The sequence below is a fragment of the Arvicanthis niloticus genome, chromosome 6 (assembly GCF_011762505.2).
Source record: "Arvicanthis niloticus isolate mArvNil1 chromosome 6, mArvNil1.pat.X, whole genome shotgun sequence".
Taxonomy (NCBI): domain Eukaryota; kingdom Metazoa; phylum Chordata; class Mammalia; order Rodentia; family Muridae; genus Arvicanthis; species Arvicanthis niloticus.
The window spans coordinates 55,448,571-55,474,284 of NC_047663.1; the positions used below are offsets into that span (position 1 = coordinate 55,448,571).

Genomic DNA, 25,714 nt, shown 5'->3' on the forward strand with positions numbered 1-25,714 from the left:
AGAGATCATTTAGAATAGGGGCTTCATCTTGCCAATCCCAAGTACCTGAAAGGGTCCCTCTAGCATGGGAATCTTGACTCTAAATACTGAGTGGATAAATGAATAGGTAAAGAAAGAAGAACCGTTACTACCCATTCAAAGCTAAAGATAGTTCATGGAAATTTTAATAGAAGAATGACACCTACCACACAGGTGAAGGTCAAATGAGTCAGGATATGTCAAACATCTATCGCAAGGTATACAGTAATGATACAAGGTGGGCTTTAAACACATAATAGCATAAAGCAAGCATTGTGACTACTACCTGTTGTCCTGTTTATTTGGGAGACTGATGCAGCAGGATCAACTGAGCCTATGCTTGAGGAACAGTCTAGGAATTATAGTAAGACCCTGTCTCAAAAATGATGAAGATAATGATGATGGTGGTGGTGATATTAGGTTCATGAGAAAAAGGCTTTCAACCTTCTTAGGCAACCCTTTTGGTCTTCTAAGAATATCTACTGCCTCTGTATGGACTAAGATACCAACCCAAACGCAAGCACTACACTCAAACAGCATTGCTCATGGGGACAGGCTCATTACAGTTTTTTCCAAGCTAGCTAAAGCATGCTAGCTCTCACTGTACCAAAGCGTCTCTCTCCTTGGCATTCCTGTAGTTTGCATTCTGTTTTAGAATGATACCCCACGCCACAGAGCACTGTGAGTCTGCAAAGAATGCACTGCTTACAGATCCTTCTAGGCACCAAACATATCAAGGTAAGAAGCATCATTTTACTCTCTCATTCTCCCCAAGTCACATCTCTCTTAAAAGTCAGCCATTTTCTTCCAGTGAGCCTAAAGTACTGAGGTTTGACAACAGTGGAGCCAGATACACAGAAAGTCCACATTGTCCCAAAGTGACTTCTTGTCACTCATCTCCCTCTGAGTGCCTCTGCCTCTCTCAATCTCCTACTCTTGGTGATGTAAATTGGCATGATCAAAAAAGCCCTTTGTGAATCAAAACCTATATATTTCCTTTCATGCATACATACAAGGGTGCCACTGTGCATGCAGGAAGCACTTACTGAATGAAAGCATTAAAACAGTAGCTAAGCGAGAGACAGAGAGAGACACAGACAGACAGAGACAGAGAGAGACAGACACAGAGAGACAGAGAGAGACAGACACAGAAAAACAGAGATAGAAGGATGCTCAGGAAGGGAGGAAGATGCACAAGCAGTACTATAGATCCTGGCTAATCCATTTCTCATTTCTCTTTCCATTGACCAGACCTATAGGATGACCCAGGTGACCAGATGAGGGGTCTCTTTTTGCTCATGGGTCTGCAGCCACCCGAGTCTCCCTTTTGTAAATTCCTCCAAAGTCACCAAATGAGCTCTCAGCTCTGATTCCATGAACAGTCGTCTCGACAGACAAGATCAGTAAGAGCTATGCTTCTGGGCTGCTGGAGTGAGCAGAGTTACTAAATTCCAACCAGGATTCTGTCACTGGAATACACAGGCCTTGTCCCTTCTCCAGCTCCGTGCATGCACATCCATAAAACAATGACTTTGGACGAGACAGTTTGTTTTCCTCACATTTTATTTTGTAGTTGTAGGGCCAGCCGTGTCCTCGGCTGAAACTGTTCTCTGAAGCTAGTGAGTGCATCAAATGACCTTGAGGTTGTACTATAAGATGTGGGACTTTGAACGCTCGGCCTTCTCATGTCCCTTCACACAGAGCGAGGAGCAGCCAAAGTCCTTGACTGTCCTTAGCCTTCTTTGCAGCACTTTATACCTACGATTTCATAAGAATTAGCAACACAGGGACATATTCCCTAGAGACTGTAAAGTTATGCATAAATACTAATCATAAGACCCCCTGCCCTACTGTGTGCTTGGATGCTTCTCACACTTTTGCAGCGGGGCCTCTTTGCCTCTGTTGGCTGTCACTCACTCTGTTCTCTTCATCTAAACTCCTGGGTCTCTGCCTTCACCTACAATCCCATCCACGTCTCCACAGTGGCATATGTTCCCTTGATACTGGGAGATTCTGAAAAGAAGTCAGACCCTTTTGTCAGTTGAGGCTCTCTCAAAAGCCTATCTGCAAATCAGTGCCTCATTGAATATTCATGTTGACCAGCTGAATATTCATGTCGTCCAAAAAGCTCCATAGGGCCCTGTGTGCTTTCCTCTCTACACGCAGTCTTTCTAATGCATACAGCCTTTGCTCCCACGGTAGGGCTGTGGCTCCTGTCCCTGCTCCTGCTGCACACCCCACCCCCAGCCTAGTCACTCACTCTCTGCTCTTCACTTTCATTCTTTTGATGTTGCTCCCAGCCCTCCAGTCCTTAGTCTCTCCCATCTTAGAATTCCACCTACGCCCATAGCCCCCATAGACTACAGGCTGCAAGGCAGGTGGAAATCTTCCTTTCATAATAGAAGCTTTCATGAACTTCCTGGGGTTGGTGTCTACATAGGGCAATGGTACTGGAATTCCTGACAGTAGATGAAATAGTAACACCTGACAAATATAATGTTATTGATGGACTTCGTACACCATAAGAATTGTAGTAAACACTGTGTCTTGACTTTCTTTTTTTTCTTTTCTTTTTTTCCATTTATTTATTTATTCACTTTATATCTGCATAGAAGGCATTTTTCTCCTTCCAGCTGTACCTCTTATGTCCTCTCCCCTTGCCCCTTCATTTCTTCTCTGAGAAGGCAGAAACCCCACACCTCCATCCTGGCACATCAAGTCACTGCAGGACTGGGTAAGTCCTCTCCCACTGAGGCCAGACAAGACAGCACAGTTAGGAGAACAGGATCCACAGGCAGACAACAGATTCAGGGACAGCTCCCACTCCAGTTGTTGGGGAGACCAAGCTGCACATCTGCTACATATTTGTGGGGCCCTAGGTCTAGATCCTTAGTCATCAGGAAAAAGCAAATCAAAATGATACAGAAATTTCAACGTATACTCATCAGAATGGCTAAGATAAAAACCTCAAGTGAAGCAAGGCAAAAACTCCTTTGATAGTGGGAGTGCAAACTTGTACAACCACTCTGGAAATCAATCTGATGGTCTCTCAGAAAACTGGGAATAGTTCTACCTGAAGACCCAGCTATTCCACTTCTAGGCATATATCCAAAAGATGCCCTACCATACCACAAGGACATGTGTTCCACTATTTTCATAGCAGCTTTATCTGTAATAGTCAGAAACTAGAAAACAATCCAGATGTCCTTCAATGGAAGAATGAACAACAACAAAAAAAGTGGTACATTTTCACATTGGAATACTACTCAACCATTAAAAACAAGGACATCATGAAATTTGCAGGCAAATGGATGGAACTAGAAAGTATCATCATGAGTGAGGTAACCCAGACCCAAAAGGACATGCATGGTATGTACTCACTATAAGTGGGTATTAGCCATAAAATACAGGATACCCACACTATAATCAACAGACCCACAGAAGCCAAATAATAAGGGCCCAAGCCAGGATGTTTGAATTTCACTCAGAAGGGGAAATAAAAGTCATCAGAGGTGGAGGGAGGGAGGGAGGGAGGGAACTGGGTGTCTTATCTTTTTTAAGCTAAGCAAGTCTTTGTCTCCTCAGTCACTGCTGAATTTCCTCAGCCTCTGTTCTGTTATTGACTGTCCCCTTTAGCCACTTGTTTTGGTGGGCATGAAGGCAGACATGTCTTTAAAGATGGTTGACAGGCAGATAGTAGTGGTTCACTTTTACCTTTGCCCCACTCTCTCATTCTCTGGAATTAGAGTCAGGGAATAGAAAGTTAAATATGCCAAGGAGTGAGCACTGACTGACCCCAAGGCAACCAAAGACGAACAGTTATTTCTGAGGTCATCCCAGGGGTATACCTGAGCATGTACTTATGATGAGAATGGGATATGTTCACATCAGCAGCACACATCATTATAATGACAGACAGTGCTGGGCAGCAGAAAGAATCAATTCTCTCAGAGGACACAGAGCCCTGGTACAGACAGTTCTGGAGGCCAGGATGAAGACCTCCATCAAACTCACAAGTTCAATCACCTCAACCTCACACCTCCCTTTGTACTACACAAACCACTTGTGTGTCCTGGTCCTCAGCTTTGAGAACTGGCCAAGGTTGCAGTGTCTCCCAGGAACAAAATGGTGCCACACTGATGCCAGGTATAGACAAGCTCTGTGTGGCTCTGCCATTGATCCTCAGTGAACCTGGTATCCTGCTGAGCAAAGAAGCATAACTCTATTTGTCCCTGTCATTATATAGTTGTGAAAATTATAAGGAACCGTTGTTTTCTAAATGCTGTAAATACAGACTCATTTCAATTGTCCCATCACTCCATGAAGCTGCTCCTCATTTTTCTACTCTGAATTAATCTTCCATCCTTCCCATCTAGACTCTCTTCTGAGTAATATCATGTACTTCTGTTAGAAAGCATTTATGGAAGTCTTCACCGCATAGTAATTAGCTATTCCAAGCATTGTTGCTTACTTGTTCAACTCCTTCTCTGGGGGAAGTAGGTACAGTGCTTGACACCATTCAGCCAGTAAGTTCTTAATAAATGAAACAATCCCTTCTTCTTTCTGCCAAGCTTCAGACTGCAGATCTATTTTACATCCTGATCAATATCTACAGATGGACAAGAGATGTTGTTAAGTTCTACACTCCTAGGAGACAGTGTTCAGTCCTGCAGGCTGGTAACATAAGTGGGAAACAAGGAAAATATTGAGAGTTTGTATGTGAAACAAAGCCCAGCTCCATCATCTCCAATGTTCAAGCACAAGAGTATATCCCAACAACAAGATGGAGTCTTGGAAATAATTGCTTCTTGTCTCTGAAATTGCTTCTCTGTCTTCTGGGCAAGTCCCTGAAATGGCTGCAGAGTCCCAGCTGTTTAATAACCTGCCCACTGATAGGAGTGATTGCTCATCAAACTCCAGAACCAGAGTGCATTCAAGAGGGACTGTCGGCAGCCTCGGCTGCAGAGGTCTCAGACAAATGGTTGCCGAGTGGATTGGCCAACGTTAAGCAAAAAACATGATTAAAGGCCAGAAAATGGGACCTGTGAGGAAAAGATGAAGCCATCTGTTTGATTTATTGTGGAGGCGAACAAATAGCAGTGTGGAAGGCTGTGAAAATTTTCTACAAGAAAGATAGCAGTGCCCAGCTCAAAGAGCCAGGATGAGAGGACAAGGGCATGAACTGCCACACCAGGGACTTGGGGCAGATGTAGGAAGGAAGAACTTTGCACTGTCTGGCAACAGCTCAGCAAAGAACCAGCTCAGTCTCCCAGAGTCTGCTTTTTGAAAATGACAGACTTGAGGCTAGAGAAACCCAACAGTCTTTGTACCCAGAAGTGGAGAAAGAAATAAAATCATGAGTTTGCACACATCTCTGTTCAGAGTAGATCCCAGAGCTCCCAAAAGTGTGCTGGATGGTGGGGAGAGAGGACAGTGCAACAAGACCCTCGGAGGTTTGATTTGGCAAAAACAGTTTCTTTTTCTTTTTTTTAAAACAGAAAACCATAAATAACTAACTGTAACAATGAAAACAAGTGTACATATAACAGAGTGGGTTTTTTAGGATAGAATTTTATTGTTTAATTTATAAGTATTACCAAGTAGTCTAAATTATGAGTAGCTGCCTACCAGTATCTGTCTTCATCCAACCAAGAGTATGAGTCTGCTCAAAATAATTGACTTTGTTAAAAAAGTACCCTATTTATAATAAATATAAATGTCATTCAAATAGCAAACACCGTTGTTTTAAAATATGCCTTGAAATTTGTTATAATCAGCTATGTTAAGACAGGTACATAGACAACTGGGGTGACTTAGTTCGGGTTTCATTGCTGTAAACAGACACCACAACCAAGGCAATTCTTATAGATGAAACCATTTAACTGGGCTGGCTTACAGTTTGAGAGGTTTAGTCTATTATCATCATAGTGGGAAACATGGCAGCATATAGGCAGTCATGGTGCCAAGAGTTCTATATTTTGATCTGTAGGCAGCAAGAGACTGTGTGTCACAATGGGCATAGCTTGATCATAGGAGAACTCAAAGCCTGCCCTACAGTGACCTGCTTCCTCCAATAAGAACACAATACTTCAACATGGCCATATTTTCTAATAGTGTCACTCCCAATGGATCAAGAATTCAAACACATGAGTCTCTTAGGGCTATACTATTTAAACCACCACATGGAGTGAAGGAAGAAGTCTGTGTGATCATAGATTCCTTGAAGGAAGCCACATGCCATGCAGCACCACATGGCAGGCAAGTAGCACAAGGAACAATCCTAGCAAGTAGCAAAAGGAGGACCCTGACCAGAACCTAGTGGTTGTTTCCAAAAGAACGGTTAGGAAAGCACACAGGTTTAGGGTGGGTCAGAACAGATCATTTCAAAGGGGCTCTGGAGCATAGGGGTTGTCTTGAGTATTGGGTAGCTGACCTTGGGGGTAATTAAGGCAGAAGAAGTGTGGTCTGGAGTCTTAAAGCCCAATAGAAGAGAAGAGGTGGTGGGAAGTGAGAAAATGCAGTGGTGGGTGCTGAATGGTAGATATTGGTGATTGCATAACCAGAAAAGGCCATATACACAGTCAGTGAAAGAACAGCTGGCCAAGAATGAAAGTAAACAACTTAGAAAAATGGATGTAGTGACAGGAAAGATTGAAGGTCATCCTGGCCTCACTCCATTTTATCTTCTTTTGCCCTCTGGGGCTGAGGAGGAGTCTAGCTGGTGTGCATTCCTGATCCATGGAATGTGCTGTAGGCTGAATGCCTGTGATTGTTTTGTGTGTACTAAAGTAACTACTTCTCCCCAGGATGGCCAGGTGTCCTAAGATCACAGATTCTCATCTCCACCTTGCTGTTTTCCAAGTATGTAGTCACTGGGAATAGGACAGAGCAATCTCCACTGGCTCCAGGATACAATTTTATGTAGCTTGCCTGTGGTGATGCTATCAGCCAATTCTACCTCATGCCCATTGCTCATATAAGGCCATTTAATGATAACTTCTCTTCACTTCTCTGCCTGGCAGTGTCTGCCAACTGCAACATTGTGTATAATTTTAAAAGGCAGTCCATTCACGTTTGTGGAACACCTGCTAGGCCTGGTGCTACATGTTAAGGATATAACAGTGAGCATGAGAAATGAGAAACGTGGGTCGAGCCCTTGTTTAGTAATAGGAGATGGAAAATATGTAAATAAAATAATAAGATTAGTTGATTACACATTGTGCTAAGTGCAGTGACAGCAATAAACAAGGGTGCATCGAAGAAAATAATAAGAGGCATTATTTAGAAAGATGAAGTCTAGCTTCTCTAAAGGGAAGAAAACAGAGATCCAGAGGCCAAGAGGAAGCCAGGTTGTGACAAGGCACATGCAGAACAACATGAATGATGGCCCCATGGAGAGAACATGACTTCTAGGAACTGAATGTTAAGGAATTTGGATCTATTCCAGGGGTAGTGGGAGGCTTTAATACAGGGGTATGACATGATTCAGTTAATGTTTTTAAGAGATCATTTTGGCAGCTCAATGAAGATTGAGTCTCAGGGAGAACAGTCGCCTAGGATGATGTTGCAGTGGAATAATCCAAAGAAACTGTGTATGTCTTGTGCAGCACATCCATTGGAGGTGTACTTTGGGAGTGAGGAAGCTGTGGCTTGAGAAAGATCATGGAGGGAGATAAAGGTGGGGAGCAGGAGGAAGGGAAGGCTAACCTCCAGGCTTCTAGCTTTGGATACTAGTCAGTTAGTGACATTTTTGAAATGAAGAATAGACATGTGTGAGAGTAAATTAATATTTTACTATTACCATTATAATCACCATAATTATTTTATTAGTTGTTTTTCTTGATCTTGTCATGAAACAGCTGACAGACTGAAGGGAGGAAATATTTGGCCCATGGTTTGAGGGCACATCCCACCAAAAGAGGGAAGGCATGGCTGAGCAGCTTCATGGTAGTGGGAGTCCATGGTGGAATGTGTCACCTATCAGCCAGACCAGGAAGAAGGAAGTGATAGACACAAAACAGAAGGCAATATAATCTTCAAGGCTGATCTAGTGACAGACTTCCTCCAGTTACGTACCATATTCTACAGGTTCCACAGCATCTCCAAATAGCACCACCAGGGGTTCAAACATGAGCCTGTGGGAGACATTTCACATAAACCATAAGAAATGTCGGTAATGCTCACCTGACTCAGATCTCAGAAACCATGTAAACAATGTCACCCAACATTCACTCTTCACTGGGGAACAGAGTCTGTTGATAATTAAAATCACATGTATTAAGTGTTGTGTGTATATGTGTGAATGCAAGCTTACATGTGTCATGATTTGTGGGTGGCAGTCAGAGGACAACCACAGGTACCACCTGTCATCTCGCCTGAGATAGAGTCTTACTGCATACCATTGTGTATACAATGTTAGCTCATGTGCAAACTTCTGGAGATTCTCTCATTTCCACCTCTAATGTAATTCAAGAGTGCTGGATTTATAGACTTTGGGTACTGAGTTTGTATTTATGTGTTCTGTGGATCTGAATTAAGATCTTCATTTTTGTGTGGCTTCTGCTTTACCAACCAAAACATTAAAAACTGGTTTTTAATGGCTGATATGTAGAGGAAAATAATTTTTGTAGGGGTAGAATTGTGTACTATGTTAATAATTGGGGTGAAATAGTTTTTTATTGAAGGGTATTTTGTGCATTATAGAATGTTTAGCAACGCCTCTACTCCCCATCTCCTAGGGCCAGTGGCATCACATCCCCTGGTCATGACAACTGCTGAGTGTCTAGTCCCCATAGTTATCTCCTAAGGACTAAATCACCATGCCTAAGAGCAACTCAGAAGAAGGAAAGTTTGCAAAAATACTTAGGCTAGATATACCAACAGTATTTTGATTTTCCTGCCTCCTGAATTAAATTATGTTCCAAAACTTCTGGGTGTTGTGTGATACTATAACTTGGTGGCTGTAAACAAACATTTACTTACCCCAAATAGGGAACTGACGGTAAACCAAAGTACAGATACTACTGAATTCCAGCTTAAACCAATGAGTTTTGTTGAGGTTTCTTACAGGTGTATGGGTAAGGGTTACTTTCAGTATTAGAAGTGACTCAAAGACAGTTGCACTTACCAATGTACATCCCACCCTGGGTAAAATGGGTCACAAAACCGGAGAACTTATAGCACACAGCATAGCATACAGGTAGCCCAGCAGGTTGGAGAGTGTTATTTGCTGGTAGTTCAATACTTGAGCCTCTTCCAGGAAGCTTTTGTGACCTGTGTTTTCCTGGCAGTTTGGCTTGTCTCTGCTTCTTCCAGGTAGTTTAGCTGGTCTGAGTCTCTTTTAGGGATTTAGAAGTTGCGGCCTAAGGATGGAAGTTAAGTCACTGAGGATGTTTCTTATTGAGAGTATTTCAACACTGGTTCTTTTCCCTCCCTCCCTCCCTCCCTTCCTTCCTTCCTTCCTTCCTTCCTTCCTTCCTTCCTTCCTTCCTTCCTTCCTTCTTCCCTCCCTCCCTCCCTCCCCCTTCAACCATAACTGAACACCTGACACTATGAGATAAGTAACCTTTACTTCTTTTAGTTTACCTATTTTATGCATTTTGTCACAATAACGGTAAGCTAACCCAACCCCATTCCAGAGATGTTCTCTTTTTGGCACAAGATTCATGGCATATTCTCCTCTTCAGTAGGGTCAAGGAATGACACATCATGAAGTAAGTAATTCAGGGTTCATATCCTATGGGTTATGAGATAAGTCTCTTAGGCTCAGTGTCCACAGCAGATATAGTAGTCACTGGCTTGCTCTGCTTCCTTACAGTTCTCAACCCATCCAGTCAAGGATCCACATTACAGACGCTAAACTCTCCTTTAAAAGCTCCTTGAGAATTGCCTGATCATTTAATGTGGTTCAAAGAACCTGAAAAATCCCTCTTACTAAATTCATGGCTAGATGGAAACAAGCCAGGAAGTTGAAAGTTTCAATCCATGGACAGGTGGATGGAGTAGACAGATGGAAAGATGGATGGGAAGAATAAAGAAGAACCATCAAATCGTTCAACCCACCTGTACTTACTTTTCTCATTTGTAAAGTCCAATTATAAGTCATTCAATGAAGAATTTGACTTTTAGAAAACACCAAGAAGAGAGTATGTAGGGTTTAAAAATACTATTTCGATGAACATTGTGGGCACAAGTCTGTACCTCAGTGCTTGATTTGCTAAGGTGAATGGATCACAAGTTCAAGGCTACCCTTGGCTACCCAATAAGATCAAGTCTCTAAAACAATTTCAGTATGATGCATTGAGATGGGGTGGTGCTCACATCATTAAGTTAGCTTCCTTTTCTTTAAAGTGACCTCATTATATTATCTGATTCAAGAAGTGGTTGAGTCAATGATACAACTTTTATAAAACTCTCCACATAAGGTTTGCTATGTAGTAAGTACTCAAGAGGAATAGTTGTCATTGTTCCTTACTTGACCAAATAATTCACCATACCTGTAAGTAATGATTAAAGAAAAGGACAGTATGCTCTCTGCTCCAATCTTATCCTCTAGTTAGTAAAACACTGTGTGATTGTGTGTGTGTGTGTGTGTGTGTGTGTGTGTGTGTGTGTGTGTCTTTGACAGAGTATGCATAGTTTGTTGGTTTGTTTTGTCTGAGACAGGGTCTTAGCATGTAGTCCTAGCTAGGCTATAGTTTGCTTCATAAATCAGGCTAGCCTTGAATTCACAGATATTTTCTTGCCTCTGCTTCTCAAGATCTAGAATTAAAGGTATGTGCCACCACGGCTGGCCTTTGTTTGTTTTGAGGATCTCACCTGATAGTCCAGTGTAGTCTGAAAAGTACTGTGTAACTGCAGATGGCTTTAAAACTTGTGATCATCCTGCCTCAGCTTCCTAAGTGCTGCATTTGTGAATTCGAGCCCCTGTACCTATCTCGCTATAGCATTCTCAATAGATTCTTTACCAACATCTTTCTACTGTGTGTACATTACATTTTCCTTATCTATTCCTCTGTTGTTGGGCACTTAGTCTGCTGCTATAACATGGCTCTTGTGAACAGGGCTCTGGTAACCATTGATGAAAAGATACCTCTGTGATGTGTCTGTTTGGAGCACTTTCACTAAATGCCCCCAGCAGCAGTATGGTTGTGTCATATTGTAGATTTATTTTTAGTTTGTTGAGACTTCTCCATACTGACTTTTATAGTGGCTGGGCTGGCTTATCCCCACCAGCACTGTGTGAGTGTTCTCTTTGTCCACATTCTTACTAGGGTTTGCTGTCCTTTCCTTGACAATTGCATGTTGATGGCAGCAAGGCTAAATATTTTAATTTGACTTACATTTCTATTATGGCTAGTGAGGGACAGCATTTTTTCATATGTTTGTTGGCCATTTGTATTTCACCTTTTGAGAACTATCTGTTCATTTCATTGACCTATTTTCTTATTGGATTGTTTGATTTCTTATCGTTTTCTTATAGAAATAACAATTGTTATTTTTTAGTTCTCTGTATATTCTATCTTTCTATCTGCCTGTCTACAGATACACACACACACTCCATTAGATGTATAATTAATAACAATTCTCTTCTGAAGACTACCTTTTATATAAACTTTTTGAACTCAGTATAATTGTGAATATCAAAATATTGATTTAATGTCCATTCATCACCCAAAGTATAACATATTTCTCTAGTTCTGGGTGCTGGAAGAAGGATCCGTCTTGTCACTGCAGGAAAGGAAAAAGTGGTGACCTGCACCTCCATCTGCTGCTGGATTTCTTTTCCCTGCAGGAACCTCCTTTCTCACTTCTGTGCTATGCTTCTTGAAGAAAGGAGACAGGAAGAAGTCTCAGAGTCCACAGTGAAGGTGGACCCCAAGCAAATACACAAAATGTTTTTAAAAAAAAAAAAAAAAGTCAAAAAATCCCCTTGTGTAAGCCCAGATCCATGCTATTGATTGAAGTAATTAAAAACTTACAACTTTGGTTATCTTTTAAATTTTCCCCTATATTTTCAGTTATTCTATATTACCCACCAAAAAGTTAAACCAACACCTTAACATCTTCAGACTTTACTGATTAGCTCAGCCTTGTGTGTCCCTGAATCTGCCCCAGTACCCCATTCCTCTTGTTCTCAACCTGTCACATTCCTTCTGGCTTCCCAATTTGCCCTGTCTGTCTTCTTTGCCTTCCTGTCCCCAGTCACACAATGGACTCAGTGCTTACCACAAGAGCTAACACTCCAGGAAGCTATAACAATAGTGCCTCTCTCTTAAATTCTTCCAATATTCATTATGCATTTCATATTCAGCATGCATTGTTACTGTCCTCATATATATATATGGCTTCTGCCCTTCATTAGATTATCAAGTCCTAGAGGACAAGGGCCAGACCACATAAGGCATTTTTAACAATCTAGTGTACTCTGCACATAATAAGCACTTAATTAATGAATGTTTTAAAAACCACTGCACTAACTTAGGAGCATGACTTGTATCTCCACAGTTCATTCTGTAGTTTATTCAATAAGCCTCTGGTTATTGCATCATCTTCAGCATGTAGAGGAAAAATAGAGTAGGTGAGCCTCCAGTAAGGCTGACACAGGACAAGTTAAAGGGGGTAATAGTGATGGTCCTCCATTAAAGTGACAGAAGGAGCCTTCGGAAAATCCAGGAAGTTGGTATGTTGGAGGAAATTGTATCTATTAACCCTGGAAGGCCAAGGCAGGAGATGAGGTCTTCTTGCTGTTGGAGTCAGTCCTGACTCACATCTACCTGATTTCCCTTTTCCTGTCCTCATCCACTGGCTGCTCCTGCTTCAGTTTTCATTGCCTAATCACTGAAGAGCCTTCTCTGCAGAGATTTTTTGCTAGGTGATGCAAAAAGAACCTTTCTCAAGCTGAATTTCACAAGGGATCTCTTGATAATGGCAGTCAGAAGAGCATACTGCTCTGCTCCACTGAATCTGTGTGCAGATCTGTTACCAGTGTGGTTGGCTTGGCTATCTGGCAAGTTCTGGAAGAGCTCTTATAGAATAAGAGCTATGTTTTTAAATGGCTGTGCTCATTTTTTTGCTCTAAATACAATTCTGCTGATGGCAGAAACATTCCTGCCACCACCATTCTGAAGCCAGTCCTTAAGAACTCAAGCTGGGTGAGCAGAGCCTCCTACAGTGTAGTTGTAGGCAAAAGATCACAGGGAAATGTGTCCAGTAATATCCCATTATTTTGCTTTCACAATGCCTTTGTTCACAAGGTCTTCAGCTGGCATCTAGTTGTCAACACACAAAGTTCCTGGTGTGGTGTTCATAATAGTATTGGTTCAAAGTCCCTGTTTAACACACACACACACACACACACACACACAACTAATGAGCACAAGCACTGTGAAGGCACAGTAGGGCATTGGGAGGTACAGTTGAGCATTGTGATGTCATAGTGGAGCACTGTGATGTTACAGTGCAATGTAATGTCCGGAGAGAGCTCTTTGACGTGATGCTGAAATTGTAACATCATAGTGCAGCATTATGAAGGGTGAAATTGGGCATTTTGATGCCACAATGTAGCTGCAATGGCCCACTATGATGGCACAAGTTGATACTGTTGTATAAGATGGAGCTTTGCGATGATGAAATGAAGCATTGTGACAGCAAAACTGAATGTTGCGATGTCACAATAGAGCACTTCATGTCACAATGGAGCTATGATGTCTTAACCTGGGTGTGTTGGCAGGTTGAGCATTATTATGTAGAATGGAGCTGTGTGGTCAAACTTTGGAGCACTGTGATGAGACCACAATGCTCTATGACATCACAATGCCTCAGCCTTTTTTAATGCATTTTTATTGGAAATTCTACTTATTTACATTTCAGATGTTATCCCCTTTCCCCATTTCCTTCCCCCCAGGAACTCCCTATCCCGCCCCCTCCCTCTACTTCTATGAGGGTGTGCCCCCACCTATCCACCCACTCCTCCCTCCCTGCCCTAGAATTCCCCCACCCTGGGGAATCCCGCCTTCATGGGACCAAGTACCTCCTCTCCCACCAATGCCTGACAAGGCCATCCTCCACTACATATACATACACATATACACTACATATACAGCTGGAGCCATGGGTCCCTCCAGGCATGCTCCCAGGCTGGCTGTTTAGACCCTGGGAGCTCTGGTTGGTTGGTATTATCACTCTTCCCATGGGGCCACAAGCCCCTTCAGTTCCTTCAGTCTTCTCTCTAGATCCTCCACTGGGGACCCCATGATCAGTTCAATGGTTAACTTAGAGCATTCGCCTCTGTATATGACAGATTCTGGCAGAGCCTCTCAGGAGATAGATATACCAGGCTCCTGTCAGCATGCACTTCCTGGCATCCACTACAGTGTCTGTATTTGTTGACTGCACAGGGGATGGACCCCTAGATAGGGAAGTCTCCAGATGGCCCCTCCTTCAGTCTCTGCTGCACACTTTGTCTCTGTATTTGCTCCCTTGAGTACCTTGTTACTCCTAAGAAGGACGGAAGCACTCATACCTTGGTCTTCCTTCTTCTTGAGTTTCATGTGGTCTATGAGTTGTACCTTGGGTATTCTGAGCTTTGGGGCTAATATCCACTTATCAGTGAGTAAATACCATGTGTGTTCTTTTGTGATTGGGTTACTTCACTCAGAATGATATTTTCTAGTTCTGCCCATTTGCCTAAGAATTTCATGAATTCATTGTTTTTAATTGCTGAGTAGTACTCCATTGTGTAAATGTACCACATTTTCTGTATCCATTCCTCTGTTGAAGGACATCTGGGTTCTTTCCAGCTTCTGGCTATTGTAAATAAGGCTGCTATGAACATAGTGGAGTGTGTATCCTTGTTATATATTAGAGCATCTTTTGGGTATATGCTCAGGAGTGACATAACTGGGTCCTTAGGTAATACTATGTCCAATTTTCTGAGGAACCGCCAGACAGATTTCCACAGTGGTTGTACCAGCTCACAATCTCACCAACAGTGGAGGAGTGTTCCTCTTTCTCCACATTTTCACCAGCATCTGCTATCCCCTGAGTTTTTTTATCTTAGCCATTCTGAATGGTGTGAGGTGGAATCTCAGGGTTGTTTTGATTTGCATTTCCCTGATGACTAAGGATGTTGAACATTTCTTTAGGTGCTTTTCAATCATTCAAGTTTCCTCAGTTGAGAATTCTTTGTTTAGCTCTGTACCCCATTTTGAATAGGGTTATTTGATTGTCTGGAGTCTAATGTCTTAAGTTCTTTGTATATATTGGATATGAACCCTCTATCAGATGTAGGACTGGTAAAGATCTTTTCCCAATCTGTTGGTTGCCATTTTGTCCTATTGACAATGTCCTTTGCCTTACAGAAGCTTTGCAATTTTATGAGGTTCCATTTGTCAATTCTTGATGTTATGGCAAAATCCACTGGATTCAGGAACTTTTCCCCTGTGTCCATGTGTTCGAGGCTCTTCCCCACTTTCTCTTCTATTAGTTTCAATGTATCTCATTTTTTGTGGAGGTAATTGACCCACTTGGACTTGAGCTTTGTACAAGGAGATAAGAATGGATAGATTTACATTCTTTTACATGCTGACCTTCAATTGAACCAGAACCATTGAAAATTGAACCAGAACCATTTGTTGAAAATGCTGTCTTTTTTCCACTAAATGTTTTTAGCTCCTTTGTCAAAGATCAAGTGACCATAGATGTATAGATTCATTTCTGGGTCTTCAATTGTATTCCATTTATTTTTTTTTTTTTTTTTGCCTATCTCTGTACCAATACCATGCAGTTTTTATCACTACTGCTCTGTAGTACAGCTCAAGGTCAGGGATGATGATTCCCCCAGAAGATCTTTTATTGAGAATAGTTTTCGATATTCTGGGTTATTTGTTATTCCAAATGAATTTGAGAATTGCTCTTTCTAACTCTGTGAAGAATTGAGTTGGAATTTTGATGGGGATTGCATTGAATTTGTAGATTGCTTTCAACAAGATGGCCACTTTTACTATATTAATCCTGCTAATCCATAAGCATGAAAGATCTCTGCACCTTCTGAGATCTTCAATTTCTGTCTTCAGAGATTTGAAGTTTTTGTCATTATGTGATGGGAGGAATTTTTTCTGGTCTAGTCTATTTGGAGTTCTGTAGGCTTCTTGTATGTTCATGGGCATCTCTTTCTTTAGGTTAGGAAAGTTTTCTCTTAAAATTTTGTTGAAGATATTTACTGGCTCTTTAAGTTAGGAATCTTTGCTCTTTTCTATACCTATCATCCTTATGTTTGGTCTTCTCTTTGTGTCCTGGATTTTCTGGATGTTTTGGGTTAGGAGCTTTTTGCATTTTGCATTTTCTTTGACCGTTGTGTCAATGTTTTTTTTTATGGCATCTTCTGCACCTGAGATTCTCTCTTCTATCTCTTGTATTCTGTTGGTGATGCTTGCATCTATGACCCCTGATCTCTTTCCTAGGTTTTCTATCTCCAGGGTAGTCTCCCTTTGAGATGTCTTTATTGTTTCTACTTCCATTTTTAGATCCTGGATGGTTTTGTTCAATTACTTCACCTGTTTGGTTGTGTTTTCCTGTAATTCTTTAAGAGATTGTGTGTGTGTGTGTGTATGTGTGTGTGTGTGTGTGTGTGTGTGTTTTTCCTCTTTAAGGGCTTCTACCTGTTTACCTGTGTTCTCCTGTATTTCTTTAAGAGAGTTATTTATGTCCTTCTTAACGTCCTCTGTCATCATCATGAGAAGTGATTTTAAATCTTAATCTTGCTTTTCTGGTATAATGGGGTATCCAGGACTTGCTATGTTGGGTGCACTGGATTCTGATGATGCCAAGCAACCTTGGTTTCTGTTGCTTACATTCTTGTGCTTGCCTTTCGCCATCTGGTTATCTCTAGTGCTTCCTGCACTCACTGTCTCTGACTGGAGCCTGTCTCTCCCGTTTTCTTGGTTGTGTCAGACCTCCTCAGAGTCCAGCTGTCTATGTGATCCTGTGATCCTGCATGTCAGAGCTCCTGGGAATCAGGCTGCCTCTGGTATCCTGTAATCCTATGATGCTGAGGGTGTTAGAGCTCCTGGGAGTCCAGCTTTCTCAGTGTGTTGTGGGATTGGTTGCAGAGGTAGAGTTCAAGGTCTGCTCAGTGCACCGGCTCAGATCCGAAGGAATCTGTGACAATGGATCAGGGTATGGTGTCGTCACAGTAGCAAACCAGCTAGAAGTCAACTGCTCTAAGTGCAGCAGATCCTCTGGGATGGGTCTGAATGTGGAGCCTTCCCAGGAGCAAACCAGCTATGAGTCGGCCCAAGCAAGAAGGACCTGGGGGAGGGACCAGAAGGGGGTTTGATGGGTGATGGGTCCCTAGTGTACCACTGCTGGTCTCCCAGCTGTAGCTCTGGGACTTCGGGTGGTGGAGGAGGGTTCTTACCAACTGCTCTGAGTGCAGCAGGTCTTCTGGGATGGGTCTGAATATGGCATCTTCCAGGGAGCCATGCCTCAGCCCTTTTAATGGGTCTTCATTATATAGACTAAAGAAAAAGAAGTTACATTGAACTAATTATTTTTATCAGTCAAGTGTCCATCTCTACAACAAAACACCCAAGGGAAACAATCTGACAGGGAGGGAGTTTATTTTGCTGCATGGCTTGGAGTTTTCCGTCCACAGTAGGCTGGCTCCATGGCTGTGGATGGGAGATGGGGGGACAGCACTGTAGCAATGGAGACTGTGCAGTAGAGGATGCTGCTTATATGACTACTGAAAAGACAGAAGAGACAAAGGGAGAGGGGGGTCAAGGGAACAGCAGTGGAGAGACAGAGACAGAAAGACAGACAAAGAGACTGAGGCTGTGAATGCCCACTTTTGTAATTAAGCCCCTCCTCCAGAGCCACCATGTTTTCAGTCCATTCCTTAATAAGGCAAGAGCCAGCATGATCCATTCAGCTCCTGACAACATGCACAGGCGCATGGTGAGAGCTGAGCTTCTTAGAAAGTTTGGATCTAAATCATATCACTATTGTGAGTCATTCCTGAACCCAGGTGTGGCGGGAGTGAGATCCACTACCCACCTCTGCTGACACACCTATGGGCTTTTGCCATTGCCCTTCCTTCTCTAGCCAGCTGAACTTTCCCAGGTTCTCTGTAGAAGATGTATTGATTCCCTAGTGAGACACTAACAAAAATTGTACACTTAGAAACTTAGATAACAAATTAGCTATGCCATAGCGCTAGATGTCAGAAACCTCTCCAAACAGGTCTCACTGGGCTCCAGTCAGGGTGCCAGAGGGCTATATGCTCTTTGAACAAATATGTTCCTTATTTTCTGGAGGGAGGTTTGTTGCACTGTTTGGCTCATGACCACATCACTCTACTGTCTGCTTCTGTCTGTCTGATAAAGCCCTTATGTTTATGTCAGCCCTTCCAGACCTCCCAGGTTGATTTTTCCTGTCTGAAGATTCTTAACCACAACCTCACAGCCCCATTGTCTAAGCTGACAAATACATACACTTCAAGAACATCCTTAAGGGGGGTTATTATCAGTTTTCTGCCCCTCTGGACCCATTCCCAGGTCACAGCAAAGCAAGCTTCTTCATGTGACTTCCTATCATTGATCTTTGTACTTTGGTCAAGTGATCTCTCTCTCTCTCTCTCTCTCTCTCTCTCTCTCTCTCTCTCTCTCTCTCTCTGTCTTTCTTTCTTCCCTCTCTCTCTCCCAACCCAGATGCCATCTACCCTTCTTTTTGCCTAATCTCCAACGATGAACTTACATATGATATTATAAGCATTTACTCTGAAAATTTGGGATTAAAAGAATAGAATGAAAGCAGATAGCCAGAAAATATTTCAAAAATTATTTTAGCCACTGTGTGCTCTAAAAATAAATTGGCCATTGCCTCTGTAGAGGCTGTTCCTCTCTGTGCCCTCTGCAGGGGCTGGCACTTCCTTCTGTGACCTTTTATGCAGATCAGATTCTATATCCACTGCCACCTCTCTATCTAGGAAAGAGTAATTTCCATGTCCTGAATGTCATTCAGTAATGTCATCTTTCTGGGGCTCCATCCTAGAATCCATAAAGGAATATAAGAAGCCATGGAAATAGAACTTTACAATCTCTATTTACAGCCAATGGCTTAGGAGGATGATAGAAACATTTATTTATTCATAATCTGTACAGCGTTGGCTCTTATGAGTTTGAGGATTTATTTTCATCCTGAATATTCATTAATTCAATTAATACATAATTAGCACCTACTATGTCCTAGTACTGCCCTTAGCCTCAGGGTTTTATAATGGCGAGTTATTTAGCTTTTAATTACTACAACAAACACATCATATAGTCAACATGCAGGGAGAAAGGCTTGCTTGGGTTCACAGAGATTTGAATTCATAGTTGGTGATTTCCATTGCTTTGGGCCTGTGGTGGAGGATCTTGGCAGGAGTTTGTACAGAACAAAGCTACTTCCTTCATGACTAGGAAACAGATGGCAAGAAGAGAGCAGCGCCCTCACACTTGCTTGCTTCCAAGGGCATATCTCAAGTGATGCAAATACTTCCCATCAAGACAGACCTCTTAAAGAGTCTGCCTTCTTCCAATGACACCAAGTTGAACCCGGACTTTATTTAATGCATAGGCCTTTGGGAGAATTTCAGATTTAAGCTATAATAAAGGCTGAGCATGCTCACATGAGTTCTCACATGAAAGACAGTTCATGTTTAATATTAAGGATAAATCACCTTCAGTTTATATACTACTCTAAAACTACCTGTAATGTGTTACCTTGTCTCTGAGAAGGCAATATCTGTGGACATATCACATTAGTATAACATATTATATGTTGCAGACTTACCAGTTATTTCTTACATGGAAAAGAAAGCTATGTAAAGCCATGTAGGGTAAATTAGCTCCAACATTCAAGAAGGATAGCTAGAAGATGGTGAGACAAATGAGCCCCCTACTCCCACCCACTGTGATACCCAAATGTGGTGCCTTTCTGGACCTCTGAGCTTCCCATTGGTCCAGATCTCCTCAAGAGCTTAAAGGGAGGCTTCCCACTCCCTCAAAACTGCTTCACCCCTCCCCGAGTGAGGCTATTTGGTGGATTAAGGACTCTCTTCATGTGATATAAGGGGAAAGCCGTCTTCCTGCTGCTGAGCTTAGTGCTGTCGAGCGGATCTAACATAAGTGTCTGGATGCAGGGTTGCTCAGGCTAAGCTTCCACTCAGACTGTGGAGAATCAAGTGTTCGCTTTTCCCTATGGGCCTTCAGGGATATGCAGCAAACATCCTTGTTCCTGTTAGATACAGCTCCTAAAACCTTTTAAAGCCCTCAAAATCTCCTTGATATTAGTGGTTGGTTTATTCTTTTCCCCTGGAAGCTTATAAAAGCATAAAAATGTTAATGCTAGAAGGGACCTCCGAGAACAGATGCAGTATTTAATTTATATTCTTAATTTTCCTAATTCAACAACTTCAGGGAGATGAGTTTATTCGCTCTGCATCCCTCTGCTACCTGATTTGTTCTATCCATTGCCCCTTTGCCTTGCCTTCTTCCTGTCCCCTCTTCTTCCTGCCCTCTCCTCCCTGAGCTAGCTTCCCACTGGATTTCTCTAGCTATCCTGAAGCCTTTGTGCCTATAGATTCACTGACCTGACCGTAAGCTAGGGTACAACCAGAACTTTTGCCTGCTTGAGGTTTCTTAGCTGGGTCACAGGAGACAAGCTGTGCATGACAAGGCCCAGATTTTTATGTTAGGACAGAATCTGCTGAGGGCAACCTCCAAGCACAGTCCACATGCTAGGGCTTGTGGAAAAGTGGGTTACTGTGCCTGATCCTATTGTACAGAGAGAATGGTGGAAGCCTAGAAGGCTGCTGTCCATCCGAACACTGATCTTAAGAGAAAGGGGCTTGCTTCTCTGGGGTTATTTGTGGGTTCTCACAGGACAGGGCCTGGACTAAGCCAGAAGTGCAGTTACATTTTAGAGAAAGGGTAATGTTATTCTACCAGCTGAGTACTGATTCTCACCAGGAAACTGCTATCCAGACACATGCCAAAAACTGGATGTGGGATACCTGGTGCCAACCATGAAAGACTGAACTTCCCTGTGTAATCTTCCAGAAGTCAGAATCTCCCTGAAGTCAGAACCCTTGTGGTGAGGCAGCCATGCTACTCATCGCTGAGCCATTTTGGATTTTGAAGCTCAGAGTGCATTTGATGTGGGGAGTCAAACATTCTCCCAACCAGATGCTGAAGCTGGAAATGATCACCTGCCCCAACTCGTTCCCATCTGTCTTAGTCAGGTTACTATTCCTGCACAAACATCATTACTAAGAAGCAAGCTGGGAAGGAAAGGGTTTATTCAGCTTACATATTCACATTGTTGTTCATCACCAAAGGAAGTCAGGACAGGAACTCACACATGGCAGAAAGCAGGAACTGATGCAGAGGCCATGGAGGGATGTTACTTACTGGCTTGCTTCCCCTGACTTGCTCAGCTTGCATCCTTACAGAACCCAAGAGTACCAGCCCAGGGATGGCACCACCCACAGTGGACCCTCCCCCCTTGATCACCGATTGAGAAAATGCCTTACAGATGAATCTCATGGAGGCATTTCCTCAATTGAAGCTCCTTTCTCTGTGATAACTCCAGCTTGTGTCAAGTTGACACAAAGCCAGTCAATACACTATCTAGGTTTTCAGTCATATTTGAGCAGAGGAGACTATTATGAAAGAATCCTCAATCATTACTTCACCCTGATCTGGGAGCTGAGATTTCCACCATTTCTTTGGGACCTAGTGCCTTTCTAAACAGGGGAAGTAGCCTTAATGGTATAAGCAGAATTAGCTCATGGTAACAGCAAATGAATAGCATCAGAAGTTGTCCACATCTTATTTCCCAGACTTACTAACATGGTCTTTCACATGTCAAAGGAAATATAACACTGGAAGGTGATCATGGATTACTTGTCCAATCCCACATCCATTGGGAAGTGAGCATGAGTTAGGGAGAGAATATGGGAGATGCTATACTGTTGGCTATGATAAAGAAGGAGGAGTCTAAGAGCCAAGAATGCAGGAAGGCTCTAGATAAGGGGGATTACCCCTGGATCCTCCATGGAGAACCCAGCCTTGTGATACATTGATTTCAGGTCAATGAATGTCCTGTGGGCTTCTGCCTTCCAGTATTGCCAGGTAAAAGATATATATATATATATATATATATATATATATATATATATATATATATTGGATTTATTGGATTTATGCTAATTTGCCATAGCAGCATTAGAAAACAGGTTACTGCACCCTTCACCAAGGGGATGAAGGCAGACTAGGAGTTGAGATTCCTACCAGTACCTGGCCTAGGTGGACCATACAGAGCACAACCTCAGAGTTTTTCTCTTGGCTCAAATCTTCTAAGCACAGGCCTTTCTCTTCCTTCCTTCCTCATTCTCCTCTTCTCCAACAAGCTTCAGTCTTAGACTGTAGTGACAGGGGGAAGCAAGTTTCTCTATTCTCCTACCTGGCCTCAGCCTTTCAAGTCTGCATCTTTTCACCATTAAGGATGGAATTTGTCATCATCCCACAAACTTCATATGGTGAACTTCATGTCTATATTCAGAAATAAAGCTGCTAAGAAGGTAACTGGGGTTAAATAAGGCCATTATGATGGGGGCCTCAGTCTGGAGAGCTAGGGATGGAAGGAAACACAGGGGTCTCCATGAGCACAGAGCCCACAAAGATAGAACAGGTGCTACCTGCAAGCCACAGAGAAAGATCTCAGAGAGACCAAGCCAATGGCACCTGGAGCCTGGACCTCAAGCATATAAAATGGGAAGACGTGTGTTCCTCACCATTGTTTAGGACACCTTGTCTGTGATAGTTTGTTTGCTCGGACAGTGAGGCCGAGCAGGCAAGTGTACTCATTCTGGTTCTGACTCAGAGTGAAGCTTCCACTGCCCTTGGCTCTGTTCACACAGTTGGACCAATTTGGAGCACTGCTGCCATTTTCCACTCTGAACATCCTTATTTCAAATGACCGATTATGCACACACAGTGAGAAGGAGGTCAGGAGCTTCTCCAGGGAACATTCCTTATAGTACCAATCCCCGGAGACACATTTGGAAGACTGCTGATGCTCTTCAGCTTGTTCTGGCTGAGGATGAGATTCCCTCTGAAGGGGACACCAAGGTCATACAGGGACTATCAGTCTTAATTCTCTCCCCATAAGGATGGTGACACACTCCTGAAAAGCGGCCAGGAGCCAGGCTTCCAGACAGTGGGCATCACATCCCCAAGTTCCACCAGCAGCAAGAATAAAAGGACAAGGACAGGAAGATGTGCAGGAGACAGTAATGCAGTGTGTTAAGCACTGGGGTCATTGTAACTCAGGGCAGAGAGAGCATCCCACTTCTAAACAAAGGTGTGAAGTCATATCTCATCCCTCTCTTGCGGCAGGAAGCAATGGCATTTGAGAAAAACAGTGAGCCTAATTTCAGAACCCTACAAAGCATGGTGCAATTCCTAAGAGCCAGCAATGGTGTTAAGTTGTTGTAGGCACTATAAGAGGTAAGGGGCAGGCTAGGTACTGGAAACCAGGCAAGGTGAGAAGGGACCACACAGGAGTGTGCCTATGGATAGGGGATGGAGGTACATAGCCCAATTGACCTCTGTACACCCTTCAGACTCCTACTCATTCTCTCCAGTGAGCCAGCTCACTTGGTGATGAAATGTCAAGGAGCTTGGTGGAGTAGAGATGGTAAGTACCTGCCAGGAAAGCTGGTGGAAGGTAAATATGCTGGCTTTCCTTTTCATTTACTGATGCCCTAGGGTCCTTCCTGTCCATCACCTGCTGAGAGCAAATCAAATGCCACCCACTGAGAGGAAGCCTTTTCTGTCCTCTCCAAAGTAATGGTACTTGCCCTTTTGGTTGTCTTCTGAAGGATACAGAATTGTCTATTATCTATAACTCAAAGATCATCCTTTAGAGCTACTGGAGGGGAAAGCAGAATACAGGGATATGGTATAACTAGCACTGTGCCTGGACCACACTCTGTACAATAGGAATATAGAGAGATTGCCCAGATACTTCTTCCAGCTTTGCATGCATGATTTCCTCTATCAGCATCTCCCACAAAATGGTACATTTATTACAGATGCTGCAATGCCATTGATATGCCATTACCATTGACTACGTAGTTTGCATTAGGATTCAGTCTTGACAATCTACATTCACGCTGTGGCTTTGACATATCCTAAAAACAAACATATTTTCATTGCACTACAAACTTGTGCTTCTCCTGGTCATCTGTTTACTTCAAGCCTTCAATGGTCAGTGATGTTTTCTACTGACTCCATGATCTTATAATTTCTGGATAGCTGTACTTCAAATTGTGTATCACCAGCCTCTTAAGATTGGTTACTTCACTTGTCACTATATATTTATGTTCCCATGCATCTTTTCCTGGCTAATAGTTCACCTCTTTTTAGTTCAAGGTAATGTTTTATTGTCTGGATTACCATAGTTCATGTATGCATTCACCAAATGAAGAGCTTCAGACTCTGGAAAATTTATGAGTAATTGTGAGATTGAGTTTTCAGCCTCTTTGGGAAATATGAAGACTTGTAATTGTTGGATCATATAGTAAGTGTGTCGTCAGTTTGTGAAGAAGCCATCAGGCTGTCCTTCAAAGTGAGTGTGCTGTGTTATGTGCACACCAATTATGTGAGAGGTCCTTTGTTCAATGTCTTCATCAGTATCAGGGTTGTCAGTGTTTCAGATTGTGACCATTCTACAACCTGCATCATGGCATCTCATGGTTTGAGTTTGCATTTCCCTGAGTATGTCTGTTTGTGAGCCAATTTCCAACTGTACCTCTGGGATGAAGTGTTAATATCTTTTGCCCATTTAAAATATTTGATTTTTAGCCTTTTAATTTTTAAATTTTTTTTCTGTGAATGGATTGTGTACTTGTTTGCATGTGTGTGTGTGTGTGTGTGTGTGTGTGTGTGTGTGTGTGTATGCTGTATATGTTTGGTGTCCACAGAGTCATAAGTTGTCAGGATCCACTTGAACTGGACTTCAGGAAGATTGTAAGCCACCATGTAAGTTCTGAGGATGGAACCCAGTTCCTCTGCAAGAGCAGCCATCTTAGCTACTTTGCCATCTCCTGGCCTCCTTGCTCATTTTTAAAACAAGTTCCTTTGTACAGATTGTGTGTGTGTGTGTGTGTGTGTGTGTGTGTGTGTTTGTCCTGTTGAGTGTTAAGACCCCTCTGAGTGTCAGTCCTTTATAGCATGCTTTCTGAATACATGTTCCTAGTCTATACCTTATCTTTATCAATAAATGAAAATGTCTTTTGCACAGAATTTTTAATGTTAATGAGGGCTATTCTAGCAATTTGTTTTGTTTGTTTTGATTGATCATACCTTTGATGTGCTACCTCGGGAGTCTCTGTCATCCACGGTCATCTAGATTTTCTCCTATGTTACCCAGTAGAAGTTGGATAGTTCTGAGTTTTTCAGTTAGCTCCATTAATTTATTCTGAGTTAAGTTTGTGAAGAGTGAAAGTCTGTCTAGACTCATGTTGTAATCTGTGTGGTTGTTTATAGCAGGACTCTCTGTGGACTCACTAGCATTATAGCAACACAGAAGCTTCTAGTATAGTTTAAAGCTTAGGCCTTTGGCTGAGACAGTCTCCAACTCCCTT

At 42.5% G+C, this 25,714-nt stretch overlaps 1 protein-coding gene and 1 long non-coding RNA gene across 3 annotated transcripts in view; one reads left to right on the top strand and one right to left on the bottom strand.

Moving 5' to 3' along the window:
* Shisa6 (shisa family member 6) overlaps positions 1-25,714 on the top strand; it is a 304,751-nt gene that overhangs the window by 203,768 nt on the left and 75,269 nt on the right. The window lies entirely within an intron of this gene.
* LOC143442531 (uncharacterized) overlaps positions 7,886-25,714 on the bottom strand; it is a 37,109-nt gene continuing 19,280 nt past the window's right edge. Inside the window, exons 2-3 of the long non-coding RNA XR_013110768.1 lie at positions 9,146-9,380; positions 7,886-8,153 (exon numbers count right to left, since the gene is read on the bottom strand). This is a non-coding gene — a long non-coding RNA (uncharacterized LOC143442531). The remainder of the gene's footprint in view (positions 8,154-9,145; positions 9,381-25,714) is intronic.